The sequence below is a fragment of the Empidonax traillii genome, unplaced genomic scaffold, assembly GCF_003031625.1.
Source record: "Empidonax traillii isolate 1590-97213 ecotype Southwest subspecies unplaced genomic scaffold, ASM303162v1 scaffold1043:size250015, whole genome shotgun sequence".
NCBI lineage: Eukaryota > Metazoa > Chordata > Aves > Passeriformes > Tyrannidae > Empidonax > Empidonax traillii.
Genome location: NW_020956236.1, coordinates 201,195 through 206,480, shown reverse-complemented (window position 1 = coordinate 206,480; position 5,286 = coordinate 201,195). Strand labels below are relative to the sequence as shown.

General features: G+C 45.5%; 1 protein-coding gene across 1 annotated transcript in view; it reads right to left on the bottom strand.

Annotated features, from left to right (window-relative positions):
• Window positions 1-5,286, bottom strand: part of UGT8 (UDP glycosyltransferase 8) — a 23,987-nt gene that overhangs the window by 4,928 nt on the left and 13,773 nt on the right. The window lies entirely within an intron of this gene.

The following is a 5,286-nucleotide window of genomic DNA, read 5'->3' as shown; positions in this document are numbered from 1 at the left end:
TAGCGGCTCTACCCCAAACCAAAAGCGATGCAAATCTTAACTACAACTACCACAGGTTCTGTGCCACAGGCTGAAGCATTCCCGTTTTCCTGTTCATTAGTGGGGTTGGCTACTTCAGTCACACACAGCAGTGAGGACATCCCTTAAGAGATGGCAGGGAACAGGCTGCTAAATAGCCTGTTAATACAACTCCAACAGCAGGGCAGCGAGGCGGGATGTAAGACACTGGTTATTTAGAAATAAATGGTTCACATGAACTCCTCCAAATTAATCATTGATGCTCCACGTGAAGCAGAGCTGACTAAACAATTTTGGGGTTTTTCCAGTGAGCTGAGAGCACCACTCAAGATGTTTTTCAGAGCTGAGAAAGCTTGTTACTGATTTTGACTCCTGCAGATTTCTCTACCTCCAATTCCTCAGGAAAAAAACAAAAACAAAAACAAAACAAGAGAGAAAATCAATAATGAAAGGCTGTGTTCACAGATGAAAGTGGAAAAGGAGCCTAAAAAAGTGAGGCTAAAAGGGAAAAAAAAAAAGAAGAAAACCTAGCCTAAAAAAGTGAGGCTAAAAGGGGAAAAAAAAAGAAGAAAACCTAGCATTTAATAATCAGGATTCACTCTTGAGCCCCAGGGTGGTTTTTTTATCAAAAATGACGACACTATGTCATAGATGTTATAACCTCGGATTCTTTTCACTGTCCTCAATCCTTCCAGGATATCAACTCAGCACAGCAATGCTTTTATTTATTATGTATGTATTTTTTTATTATTAATTTATTATGCACTTTATTCTGCCCCAAAACTCACTGCTCCCCCCCCTTACTGCCAGGGAATTGCACTACTTCCATGAGAAGTGTCCTTCAGCAGAGTCAGGTCCTCTGTGCCACGCAGGAGGTGCCAATTCCAGGTTGGGATGGCACAGCAGGGAACAAGCCCGGTGCAAAGCACCCCAAGCGCCTCCCCCACTGCACTCACCTCCAAATAACCCTCTGGGGCAGCCTGGCCAGGGCATGTGCCAGCTTGTTAGCGATGTCTTCCGACAGGTACTTCACTCCAGCCCCGAAGGAGACGAGCACAAAGCCGTTCTCATTAGCACCATTCACCCACGCCTGGAGGTCCTGGGGAAGGGAAAACGGACACTGAGCACCACACAGGCAAAGCACACAGACAAGGGAGCAAACAGGGCCGGGGAAGAACGGTTGTGGGTTCCTCGGCTGCTGCACGAGCCAAGTTTCAGGAGCTGCAAACATTCCAGAAGTCACTGCGGACAATGGCTGGATGATTCAGAATCCGTGGCACAGGCCACGAACAGCAAAACCCTTCCATGTTTGTTTTAGCTTCCATATTAACCACTAGTGATTTAACACAATCTACCCCTTCTTCACTGATCAGTTGACACACACTCTAACAAATGAACACATCACATTTTAGCTCAGCAAAACAGGAAGAGATCCACGTTGCAGTCAACACATCCAAGTCGTAGGATCAGCCTAGAAGCGCCGCCCAGGGAATGTGTGAATGAAGCTGGGACTTGGCTGTGACATTTTCAGCTTTTAGGAAAGCGAGAGTACTTCAAAAGCCTTGCTTTGCTTTCTTTCGTACGAAAATAATAAACACAATTTGAAAGAAGCCGGAGCTCCAAAAAAACCACTTTCAGTTTGCAGTATGTGAAGAAGGGGAAACCAAAAAAAATGATCCCATAGACACGCAGACCTATATCAGTAGGATGAAGAATATTTTGTCTTTCTCGGGACACGGTTCAATTCTGGTCTCACCAAGCATAAGCACGAGCCTGCTCAACACCACCAGTCCAGCAACAGGAAGTGAGCAAAGAGAAAATCAAGAGCCCTGCTCACAATGTGCCTCTTGTCCCGGGGAATAAATAGCAGGGCAGGCAGGAACGGAGTAACGCCGTGCTATCGGATCCCAGCGCAAAACCTGCCCCCCAGGAAAAAACCCTCAAAACCCAGCACGTTACACTGCTCTCCGCTGTGCAGCAAAAAAACATTCCCATTTTCTCTCAATCCACACTTCACCCTTTCCCAGTGCACTCTCTCTTCCTATTTTTTATTCATGTGAAGGCAGAGGAAAGAGGGAAAGGAGGGGAAGCGGCTGTGACCTGCCTCAAAGCTGAATCATTTATCAGGGGCTGAACTTCTGACACAAAAAGTTTCCAAGTGGTTTTGTGATTTATTTAAAGCTCGTCCTTGAATCTCAGTTAAGGACCTAAGGCACGCTGCAAATGTCACTGAATTACAGCAGCTGGAGTAGTTCAATTAGTTACATCTTAAGCCATTTCTTATCAGTTTAAAGCTCAAGAGAAAATAACTTTTTGTGGGCTCTGGGACAAACTATTCTGGAAAGCCCAGCATCTCAGCCTTGACTGGTAAGGCTGGCCCTTGGATGGAGCAAATAATCCCGGAGAATCCTGGCATCAGGAGGTCCTACCTGTGATTACTTCTGCTTGGTCAGGCACGTGGCTTTCTGCTGCTAGAGATGAGCCTGTTCTAGCTGAGAAACTGCTCCCAAGGCTACTGCTCCTCTGTGCTTAATTAGAAATTCTGTGAGACTTCACAACTCCGATGTGTTCGCAAAGTAAAAATCATACTTGGTTATGTAAACATGGAGGAGGTATAAAATATTTCCTTGTAATGGGATTTCTAAAATAGCATTCAAAAATCCCCATGTACAGTAACAAATAGCTAATAAGTACTTCAAATTTTATCTATGGGGAAAAGAAAGCAATTTTACTGTGCTCTTTAGAACCAGAGATACCTGCAGACAGGCTTTTGCATTTTACTATTGTGTAACAGCAAAGCAACCTGCTTTGTGTTATTAGGGCTGGTTTCAGAGCCAAACCTCTGTAATCCTTCCCTTTGAAGGTAATCCCACTGCTTCGGTGGAACATCACGTGTGCAAAGGTGAACTTCAAATCTTCACAGGCAAGATCCTGCCATCAGGCTCAGAAGATGGGATTTGTTTGTTGCATTAAATAGGATTACATTTAATTGCTTACCTGCCTCCTGATCTGCAGCCCCTTTCCAATCTGCTTCCCCAGAGGGGTGCTGGACATCACTATTGTGCACGGGCTGCTCAAAATCAACTACACACTTGTCAGGGTGAGGGCTCTCCTCGCACACTTCTGTGTAATTCCTGGCACAACACAGCCTGGATTAAACGGGATCACCGAGCGTCACTTGAAACGCAGGAGTCGGGTAAAAAAATCAGGAAATGGAAAACGGGGAACTTACACTGACTGCCTCCTAGGAGAGCTCCCCGAGTCCGTGACCTGGCTGAGTCCATTATTCTCAGGTTCCTTTAACTCCTGATCGTTATTCCTCCTGACAGCTTTTTAGCACAGACTTTCTAAACTGAAGATCAAGTGACAGCGAATCCAAGCGAGGGGCGTTCACAGGCCTTTGGTTTTGACAGATCTGAACGTCCTGGTACGAATTAGCTGGGCCACGGCACAAAGGCTCAGTATTTCCTTGTACCTTCCTTGTTCTTTGTGTGACATACAAGGTGCAGCAGTGATAGAGCAGATAAGAAGCACGCTGTGCTCTTGGCACATCGAACAGACTGAATACTTCGACAGCACTTACTACTAGAGCTGTGTATTTTCATTTTATTTTGCAAAGCTAGGAACACAAATGCGAGAAATATCAGCTTGCAGCAACGCTCCCAGAACCTTAACATTGAAAGAGCACACGCTGATGGATGGCACAGGACAACCTTGTTTGCCTAAAGTTTCAGCAGCCTTCAGTCACCTTGCCACTCATTAGGGCCATATTAACCCAAACACCATCATCGATGAGTCCACCACCCGCTAAAAACCCTCACAGACACCCAACTCTCCCCCTGTGAGCTCACCCTTTTCTTCTCCCTAAATCCACTTACACTTTTGACCTCCAGCTCATTCTGCCTTCCCGATCTAATTACGCTCTGTATGAAAAGGCCCTGAGTCAGGCTGATGAGTCATTAGAGCTGCCCTCATTAAAACCAGCCTGCCCTGTCCGGGCAGCACTTCACAGCTCCTGGCGTGCAGCAAAGCGACCTCCTTTTGCCCACTTGAAATGATTTTCAGGTTTACTGTAAACTCACGGGGATTTTTTTTTCTTTTCTTTTTTTTTTTTTTTTTAAACACAGCAAAAGGAAATCACAACTTCTGAATTCTGAATTACAGGACAAGTCCGGGGAGGGAGGTAATTATTACATGACGGGTTGCATTGAGCTTACCTCACTCTCTGCTTCAAAACTTTAACCGAATAGAATAGAGAAGGAAACACCTTTAACTTTTGCAGTTAATTCAAGACATGCCCTTCTTTAAAAGGTTCTCTTTCAGTGACTGGATCAGAACACTTAACACTTTTTTTTTTCCCAAAAAAAAAAAGTATTTGCAGATTTTCTTTCGAAAGAGAAGCCCCTGCCTCAGTTTTAAGTCCCAGCACAGCCAGCAAAGAGCTCTGCTGAGCCTGCACTGCCAACTTGACAAACTTACCAATGACTCAAACAGGCATTTGGCTTTGCCCTTCCAAGCCAGGAATCAAACCGTAAGGAATTATAACCCCCAAAACCTCGATGAACTTGAAAGCAAAACTTTCAGTAGAAATTCTAACAGAAACTTAGATCAGCCACTCGCAGAACTCGTGTGCCTCATGTACATCAGGAGTATAATTATTCTCTGTAATTTCACACTGAAAACGAGCTGACACTAATCGAGCATTAAGATGGATACCCGGGTTTCCCAGAAATTTTAAGACACAAAAGCAGCCGAGAAGTCTGGGATTAGAGAGGTACTTGCCAAAGCCAAAATGACCTGAGTGAGGGAGGCTGTTTTGTCCAGACTGTGACGGTCGGTGGAGAGGCTCCTGCAGAGGATAACTGAGCACCTATAGCTGGACACAAACCTCCCCTCACTGGGAACTTCCCACTTCAGAGGAGGTGAGCCCGCAGGGAAGACAGCAAACCTGGCAAGCCTATTAGAGCACATTCGGGTTCTGTAGTGAACTGTGAACGAAATTTTCCAACTGAATTTGGGGTTTCATCCAGTTACAGCCCTATCTACATCGACAATAAAATATCCCCTAACGCATACGCACATCAATTCCCATTTTCACTCGAAGCAATGCAGACTAAGGTGTGAAAACCCCAGAGGACTCCCAACCGCACCACTGTGCCCACCCCTGCCCGTTTCCATGCAACTCCATCCTGTGAAGACGCGTGTTCTTGGGGGGGGGAAATAGTGGAGGAGCCTGAGCCTCCATAGGGAGAAGAAGCACTTATTGAT